At 37.2% G+C, this 9,901-nt stretch overlaps 1 protein-coding gene and 1 long non-coding RNA gene across 2 annotated transcripts in view; both read right to left on the minus strand.

Moving 5' to 3' along the window:
- Positions 1–3,864, minus strand: part of LOC109367816 — a 20,713-nt gene extending 16,849 nt beyond the window's left edge. The window contains exons 1-2 of the long non-coding RNA XR_002115292.2: positions 2,723–3,864; positions 1,386–1,436 (exon numbers count right to left, since the gene is read on the minus strand). This is a non-coding gene — a long non-coding RNA (uncharacterized LOC109367816). The remainder of the gene's footprint in view (positions 1–1,385; positions 1,437–2,722) is intronic.
- The window catches only part of EGLN3 (egl-9 family hypoxia inducible factor 3), a 107,475-nt gene that overhangs the window by 43,728 nt on the left and 53,846 nt on the right, over positions 1–9,901 (minus strand). The gene's annotated exons all lie outside the window — the stretch shown is intronic.

Raw genomic sequence — 9,901 nt, forward strand, 5'->3', positions numbered from 1 at the left:
AAAAAACGAACAAAACCAACTCCTTAGAAAGAATCAGTCACTAAGATATTAATTTCCAGATGTAAATCTCAGGCAAAAATTTCAAACTATAATCCATTACTGCTCAGAATAATGCCTTCTGATATGCTGAATTATACTATGTCCTGGGACAATATAGTAGTCTTGCTGCAGAAAAACAGTTTCATCACTATATGGTTCTGAAAAACCCAGAGCCTGATCTTGGGAACAGTCACTCCAATAACTGACTTGCACATTCATGAACAAAGTATCTGCTACATATGTCTATGGCACCAAATTAAAACTTGACATGACAAAGAAAATGCACTTGATGATGTACTGGAAACAGTTGATTCTCAGTATCCCAACTCTAGACAGTTGTGTCATACTAAAAGTATTTCTAGGCATACTCACAGATAACAAGTATATCTACTTGCCTAGTAGTGTAATGACATGCAGGGGAACATGTTTGTTGTTTTTTTTTTCAGCTCTTTATGATTAAAATGTGCTTGAGACAATGTCCTCAATTCCAATGATACAACTTGCATGGACACATACATAAAATCTAATGCACATAAATCATCCCAGAGCCAAAACTTGATTCTTCACTCAGTTTGTTCACTTCATCTTCAGGCAAAGTTTCCTTGTGTATTAAGGAGGATACTTTCACAAGGGAAGGCCATAAGTGTAAGAGTCATTGTACTGCTCCTAGAGCTGATAGATAATTGATGATGTAACATAGCTGATTGAAGAAGACATTTTTTGGCAAAAGAAATTAAATTGAGTGAATTAACTTTATGGATCGAAATCCAGCAAAGCACAGGAGGCCTTCTGAAGAATGGAGGCTTCCATTATTGAGTTTTTCTACTAATGAGAATCTAACATACAGCCTGCACAAGAGCAAACTAAATCCTCCATTACTCAGAGGAGAAGACCAATTAATGTAATTGGCATTGTATCTCAGTATGGTAGTTTTAGACAATTTAGCTGAAACCCTAACTCTCCTTAGATTTTAAGGAGTTACGTATAATAAAGGAGTTACATATAACAATACTGGAGGGAGTACCTGAAACAGTTAGCTAAGCCATCTATAACAAATTTGTAGAATCAAAGTAAAAGCAATCAAGAAATCTGTCCACCTTATGGATTTCTAAGTCTCAGCCCCGGAAGATGAAGTCACCAATCTGCTGTTTGCCCAGCTAAGCCCATGCAGTGTGGCTTCCAGAAGAGACTAACACCAAAAGAGACTGAAACTTGAACAACATATATGTAACAGTTCAGGTGGGTACAGAACTGTAATCTTATCTGCTGTCAATTTCAGTCTTAATCAATCTTGCTCCCCCTTATTCTGCAGCAATTTAACTGTGTACAGTTATGTATATACTTACGTTGCAGCAGTACTGTTCTTAGAAGGTAAGATTCAAGTAATGTTGCAGAGTCTGGTAAAAACAGATTTATACAGAGAGAGATCTATGATTTTCAGAAAAGAGGTGACAGCACAATATACTTGCAGGGGATACTCAACTTTGGAATGATAGGGACAGAAGAGACAATGAGTATGCAGTTGGTTGAAGGTATACAGTGCAATGGACCAAAATTACACAACTTTCCTTGGCTGTACCTGTTTTCCTACGTAGACACATCCAACACGAGGACTTCCAGCCTTGTTCAGAGCACGTCTCATCAACTAGGATGTGAAAGTGCCCGTAGAACCCAGTAAATCATTTTATACAATGACTCAGTGTTGTAAGTTGATGGAGCTTAGCCAGCAGTGGAATGCTTTCAAATTTTATTCTTATATATATTTAGACATGATTTTTGAGGCTATTATCTAGTGCTCTGCTTGCAGATTCCTGTTTAGAGCCCACTGACCATTGATTTCACAGATCTCACTGCAGGGTGCCTTCAGTTCCCACAGTGATTCTATTCCTAGCATGTGAACAACATATCCATAGCACTCTTCCTGGGGGATGTCCCTCAGAGCATATGATGTTTTTTAAGCAAAGATGGAGATCAGAAAACCACAATCAAATGATTAGATGTGAACTTGTGAGACTGTCCTCAGGAGGAAGCATGATGCAGGGAAGCAAGCTGCTGATTTTAGAATCAGAATGTTTACAATATGTGTGTTGCAAGGCAAGACTGTATGATCAGATACTGGGTAATGTTGGTTCAGTGGAAGGTGTGCTACCCACATCTAACCATTTCCCTCCCTGTTAAAGCACAATAATTATGTTTCCCATGGACAGAACTATTAAAAGTACAGGCAAGCTATGTGGGACAGATTGCTGATATTAACACAGAAAAACAAGACCACCAAACCTTTGCACCTGTCAATATTTGTCCTCCAGCAGTTGGTGACTAATGGTTTAACACATTGATTCTTCTTGCCACCCTCCCCCTGCCTTCCAGGAAATAAGATTAAGTTTCCCAACTCTGGAGAGCTGGAAAAAAGTATAAAAATGTAGTCCTTCTCTAGCCTCCAAAATATTCTTTATTCACTCAAATTCCTTTGTAATCAGATACAGCCCAAGCTTGTATTAAAATAACAATAATGATGACAAAACAAAAACAACAACAATCCCAGCAAGGATGGTGTCTACTTGAGTGGCATAGACTCAGTACTTTGAGTTCACATTGGAAATCTCTCCTTGACCTAGAACCAGAGCCCAGGACTAACAGACCCACATTTCAGCACCCTGACAGCTAAGGCAGTACAACCTACCATGCATTTCCCCACCCAGCTTCTGCCTGTACTTGTTTGTATCCAACTGGCAGCACTTCTTCAGAGGTGGGGAGGGGATGTTCAAGTAGCATGCGTTGTAACAAAGCATCATCTCCTGCATCTCTGAGTAGCACTGTATGAGCTTAGAGAACTGCTTCACACCACTTCCGCTTAAAAGCTGAAGTAAACACTAAGCAAGTTCATTCTGTGTGAGAGAATGTCCAGCACAGACATACTTCTGCAAAACAGCCTGTCAGGGGTCAAAGACCTGGAGTTCAGCTCCTTTGGCTCCCAAGGTCAGGCCCGCTGGTCTCACCCAGTGAGCTTAGCAATTACAGATTGTGTCATTGCTTCTCTTTGTGAAGATGACAGGGAGATTTTTTAGGTAGAGACATTTTTCCTGGTAAGCAAACAGACCTGTAATGCGTGAAATAGACAAAGCTGCATTTCATGTTAAGCCAGGGATTTAAAGTCTGATTTCTTTACTCACCAGAATTTAAAGTCTGATTTCTTTAAAGATTTCTGAAAGCATATAGTTTAAGTTTTATAGCTCCCTTTGAAAAAAAAAGAAAGAAAAAAACTAGAGCTGCGGAGGGGAGAAACAAAAAGAATGACTTAAGGAATTGCTTTCTCTTCATTACTTTCTCTTATGGTGAATTTTCTGCCAAGACTATCCACAGAAACAGACGTGAAGGAAGGACATTCATGGTGACATAGTAACTCCGCAGACTCTCCCTTTTTCAAAAAGTGGCTCTGCCAAGAAATCTTAGTACAGTTTGTGGTTTATGGCAAGATCAGGGCAAGACTACAGCAAGAATACTGCATGTCTCCTCAGCTCAAGGGTTCCAGTTCTTTGTCCCAGTACTGTCAAGAGATACTGTGCAAAACCTCTCCCTCAGCCCACACACAGTCCCAGGGATGGCTGATGCATTACATATAGCAAGGATTTAGTAAAATCCACACAGTGTGTTAGAAGCTTAATTAATTATCTTTCATTATTGCCTTTACAAATATACTTTCATAATCTTTTAGTCAAACATAAACCAAGAAGGCTACTTATTTCTTTTTAATGAAAATTCTCCTCCAATTAAAAAATTAATTAAATAAAAATTGACCTTGCAGCTAAACCTCTTTCCTTTTCTCTTTCCCTTTCTCTTTTTGCTCTCTCTTTCCCTTTCTCTTTCTCTTTTTTTCCTCTCTCTTTCCCTTTCTCTTTTTTCTTCTCTCTTTCCTTTTCTCTTTCCCTCTCTCCTTTTTCTCTTTTTTTCCTCTTTCTTTTCTCTTGAAAAACAAAGACAAAGCAAACATTTGCCAGGTGTTTGTTTGTTTTTTTTTAAATATTCTTCCAAAGATTTGGTAAAATATAATTACACATCAGTATTTGACTCAAAACTTACCCAGATCTGAGGATCCTTTTGCACAAAACTACCAGGAAAAAAAAAGAAAGAAAGAAAGAAAAAAAAAACACCAGAAAATGTAGAACATGGTCCTTTCTGTCCTTTTTAAAAAGTTATTCCATATAAATATCTTGTGTATTTGCCACAAATACAATGCCTGTGAGTATATCAGCCATACTCCTCAGTGAACCACAAAGATATTACTATTAATAATGTTAGACTTACAACTTTTAATATAGACATCATAAACTAGAAGCAGCAAAGATAAGTTCTAAGCATTTGCAAGAACTGTAAAAATCTGATCAGGTAGCAGAGCAAAACAGCCAAGTTTTCAAGTGGCAGAAGGTGGTTGGTAAGAATCCAAGATGACAGGAGTTCTTCAGTTAAAAACAAAATACTTGACCACTTGAGCTTCTACGAGATATTGTCAAAATAAACCACAATTATTTATTCAGATGATGTGCCTTGGCTTTACTTTCAGGAAAACTGCCAGAAAATAAATGAAGTATTCAAAGAATCAACAATCCAGAGAAGACACTTAAAGGTCTGAAGATGGAATATGCAACATACTTCAATTAAATGATACAGTTAGAGAAACTTGTTTTTCTTTAGCTCGCTGAAATTGATTTCAAACATTTAAAATTCTACAGTCTTATTCAGAACAGTTATATAATGTAGTGAATTATGCCACTAACAAGAAAAGGCACCCAAAATAATATTTCTACTTCCATTTAAAGGGAGGAGGAGGGAGCAGGTCTAGAGTAGGACCACAAGGACGGTCAAAGGTCTGGAGCACCCCTCTTATAAAGAAAGGTTGAGGGAGCTGGGTTTATTAAGTCTGGAAATGAGAAGGCTCCCAGGGAGACCTCATTGCAGACTTTCAGTATCTGAAGGGAGCTTATAAGTAGGACAGAGACCAACTTTTTAATATGGTCTGAGAGTGATAGAACAAGGGGTGTGTCTTTAAACTAAATGAGAGGAGATTTAGATTAGACGTTAGGGGGAATTCTTTACTTCTGGGGCAGTGATGCACTGACACAGGATGCCCAGAGAAGCTTTGGGTACCCCTTCCCGGGAGCCAGGTTGGATTGGGCCCTGGGCAGCCTGAGTTGGTGGGGGGCAGCCCTGCCCATGGCTGGGGCTGGAACGGGATGGGCTTCCCTTTGAACGCAAGGGTTGTGATTCTATGATTTATGACAATTACTTTCCTCTCCAATTTCTCCCTTTCTTATCAGTGCTACTTGGCCCATTTAGCCTTTAGTGATTTTGTCATATGATTTATTTTACCAAAGGGACAACAGAGGAAGTCATTACCTTTTACCTGTGGTGTTTTTTTTATTAAGCAAGTACTAAAAGGTTGGGTTCAAGGTGCAATAAATGTGAAGAGGGGCCACTAGTTTAGGGTTTGTCACCCATTATCAATGTGGTAAAACGCGTGTCATCAAAAGCTCAAACAGCCTGAAAAGCACAGGGTGCTAACTGCTGCCTTGCATGGGAAAATTATATAGACTACGGTAAAACTGATCTGCCTCAGGCCGCACTCTGGGAGATGAGCACCAGGGCAAATCAGGTCCCCTAACCTTTGCTGTCGAGACCTCTTGCATTTGTCAGATCTCAGACAAGAAGGACAGGGGAGGCTGTGAGAAGAGTGACAATAACAGTGACAACCAGGAAAAGTCCAGCAGGGAGGACTAGTTACAGAAAAACATGCAATGTCTCAGGAGGTAAGACTAAGAATCCATGCCATGCCTGCTTTTAATTGTCTTGTGTATGTTATCACATGCTCAAAGTAAAAGAGTAACTGTATCCCAGTACATGATTTTCAGTAACTCCATGGCATCAAATGAAATTCATAAAATTGTATCATTAAAACTGACTAAAATTTGGGTCTAAAGCACTCCAAATGAAGCGTGAGCCTATTTCTCTGTAAAAGCCTTATTAACAATGGGAGAAACATGAATATGGAAGTTTTGAAGAACCCTAACTTGCTTTCTGTTGTTATGGGATACACTTCCTTGGTCTACCCCCATGTTCTCAGCAAGTCTGACTCACAAGAAGTCTGGCTTTCAATAAATAATGAAAGCCCTATACTACTGAAAACAATCTAAAGAAAGGATAAAATTCAAATAATGTGTAAATGATATTTTTAATGTATACATAGTCCCAAGCACTAGGTACAGTGCTATTAAAAGTCTGTCTATAGGCTGCATAATGCACCTGGAAAATGGGTGTTAAATAGGTTGAGTGTTGTTCCATTTAAAAACTGTTTTGTTCACTCTTCTACTGAGCCCAGACAGCCTCTTGCTACTTGCATCCCTTTATTTCTTATTTTCTTTTTCTCTGCAGCAAATGCCACTGCAAATAAAATCTATACCATGATATCTCCCTGTCCTTCTCACTTTTCATAACCTTTACTTGTTATATGGAAAGGTTTCACAGACAGAGTACAAAGCCAGAATTTACCCAAGTGACTTCCACTTTTGGACATAATGAAACCAGTGACATGCTGGGATGAAGCATCTAGTTCCCATGAAGTTCAGAGAAAGCAGAACTTCTAAAGTAGGAAGTATTTCTGAAAATTTTTACTTGTCTGATTTGCCATAAAGGCCTCTGCAACAGTCCTAATGCTGGCTTTGGCATTTGCTGGCTAGATTACAGATGGAAGTCATAACCTCCTTGCTCTTCCATTGGTTAAATACATGTTTACCTATTTTGTGCTTATAACTGCAAGATCCCTTCCCTCATTGTGTCTGTGTTCCCACCAGTATGACCAATAGACTGACCAGCTCTGGATTTTTCAATATACTTCAATGAAACTGTTCACATAAGTGAAAATATTCACAAGTCCAGAGACTGACCTTAAAAAAAAGTTCTAAATAACTTCACATGCCAAGATACATCACGAAAATGCACAGAATGGCTGCATTTTAAAACAAAATACAACACATAACTATATCATTACTATTTTGTCAGAGTATCTATTTAACTATAGATTACTAAACAAAATATTCAACTTGAGAAAAACAGGACACATGCAAAACAGTAAAGGAAGAAAAAAATACTGAGTAGGATTTTCAACATTTCTTCACCTGAAGAGTGGTTAGGGGAAAATTTTCCACTATATTCAGAAGGTTGATTTCAGAGCCATTAATCCTCTGACTCACAAGTCAATATAAGGTCAGTGGTATTTTCATGTATGCACACTAACAATTATATTATAACAAAGATAAAAGAAAATTCCCACTGGGACAGGATAATAAAAACCGGAAAAGAAATGTGAGTAATAGAGGAAGAAAAAAAATGAAGAGAGCTAACTTTAAAATGCAACATTGTTTTAGATTATCACAACACAGGTGTTACAAGAGGGGAAAAAATGTTAAAAATAACTAGGATAATTTTTATGCAAACACAGGAGCTTTCATACTAGTCCTCTATCCCAACTTAATTTCTTCTTTTTCTTTTTCTTTTTTTTTTCCAATTGCACTTAGAATTAAAATAATTTCTCACTAAAATAAATAACTACTGTGAAACCCTATGTATGAAACCCCATTGTTCTTCTTCAAGCAAAAATTCCCAGTGACTTAAGTAGAAATTGCTTTTGATTACCTTACTTTGTATTCCAAATTGCTGTAAATGGAGCAGCAGGAAACTATTTGAGGCAGAGTTCAAAAGCAGTCCTTCTATAACCCACTCTTCCTAATGCATTGCATGTATGGAGAAATGGCCATACTAAACTGTAGCTTGTTCATCAAATATAAAACATCTCTGAAGTTCGGAGTCTTCAAATGTCTTCTTGATTTCTGTAATTCTATGTAAGTCTATGAGGAATGGATGCAGAGAACATTTTACTTTACCTGTAGTTAATTCAGCCTCATTAGTTACCAAGTTCACAAATGTTAAACAATTGAGTCTTTAATGAAAGGAAAAAAAAAAAAGGAAAAAAAAAGAAAAAAAAGTGGCAATGGCTTATGGAAAATTATTTGTGATCTCTTTATTTTTCTGAATTTTGACCAAAACGACAGCAATGTATCCACACTGTTTAACTAGATCCTGCTTTGGCTTTCTGAGCAGACTGGAAAACTTTTCTTTTTAAAGGCTCATGTCTAGTATGTCTTACATTTCCTATCACACTAGTACACACTGGATGAAAAGCTGATGACAGATATTAACATGTACTTCTTCTGGCTTAAATCGAGTCACCAATTCACCTAGAATCACTTTCTTCAGACTGAAGAGCTGAATCTAATAGTTTCTTATCTGTTCATGAGGCTCATATGTGCTGTTGGACATCCTAGACAGTCATCAATAATGTCAATAATGTGTTGCCTATTTTGAGGTAAATGACTCTTTAATTCAAAAGGTATGATTAAGTATCAAATAAAAGCAGAGAAAAATTAAGAAATTCCCATTTTCCCAGAAAGCTGTGCTACTAAATTTTATAACTATGCTTTGTGCCAAAGAGATATGTCGTACTATATACACACTAGTAGAACAAAGTCTGAGATATATATGAACTACATAGCACTTTACCCTTCCTGAGTGACTTCCCTGTCTGAGGTTCTATCTTTAGATCTTAGATGTTTCATAAATCAGAAAGAGGATGATTAATCACTGACATTATCTATTTCAAGAAGGATTATGAGAAGCTCTTTCCATCCTATAACAGTCTGACTAGTTAACCATAGTACTTTGTAACTCTAAAGTTATGGGCAATCTTGTTCCAGAAAGAGAGCTTAAGGCCATAATCTTGTGAAATTCTGGTATATTCCTTCACAAATCTTTGTGCTTTTGTTAGCCCCCATCATCTCCAGTTCACTTAATTATGCTACATATACCTGCTCTCCAATGAGCACTGTTCTTTACTACCTCCTGCTTCCTTCACCTTCTGTGAAATTACCACAGTGCTGCCCTTCACAAATTTTGAAGTAGACTGTCCTACACATACACATCAGTGGTTGACATTATAGCTTAAAGATTTCATATGCAACTCAGTGGGATGAAAAGTCTCAGATAGCTGCACGAGCACATCTTTTCACTGTGGCATTCAATTGGGAAATAGATGCATGCAGAGAAAACATCCACCTGGACACTTAAAACTAGCAAAGAACCCAAGAGGGTAACTAATGTTTAAATATTTTAAATTAGGGAATTTACTATTATTCAGAGACCACTACAGTTCTGTTGTCACAGTAACAAGTAACAGCAATACCACTGCTGAACCAAATAACATTTGCAGTTTCTCAGCACTGTATTCAACAGAATATATCTGAACATTTTCCATTTGCTAGCACACAAAAGAAGCATGTTAACTTAAATGAGAAATAGGGACACAAGATTACACTCGCATCTGATATTTGATATGAAACTAACACAGTGGGAAAGTCTTGTAATTTTTGAAATACAATACCGAAATTATTATAAGTGTACTATAGTTCCATACAAAAGCATATTCTTAAATATTCTGCAATTTAAGGCAATTCAATATTAACCAAACATCAGAACTCTGGTCATTCATTCGCAAATTTTATTTTTGTTTTTCTGTCTGTTTTGTAATTCAGAATCACTCGACAGGTTACTATGAGAAGCTTTTGTTGCTGTTGTTGTCTTTTTCCAGCTAATCCAACACCTTCAAAAAGATTTCAATTAATGGTTCTTTAGGAACAGAAGAAAATTCTTACGTTAGAGAACCTACAGGGGTGGCCATTTTAAGATAGACAAAATACTTATTCTCATAAATTTTAAAACGTCATTTAGTCTGTCTTTAAAGACCAAAAAAAAAAAA

The sequence above is a fragment of the Meleagris gallopavo genome, chromosome 5 (genome assembly GCF_000146605.3).
Source record: "Meleagris gallopavo isolate NT-WF06-2002-E0010 breed Aviagen turkey brand Nicholas breeding stock chromosome 5, Turkey_5.1, whole genome shotgun sequence".
Taxonomy (NCBI): Eukaryota; Metazoa; Chordata; class Aves; order Galliformes; family Phasianidae; genus Meleagris; species Meleagris gallopavo.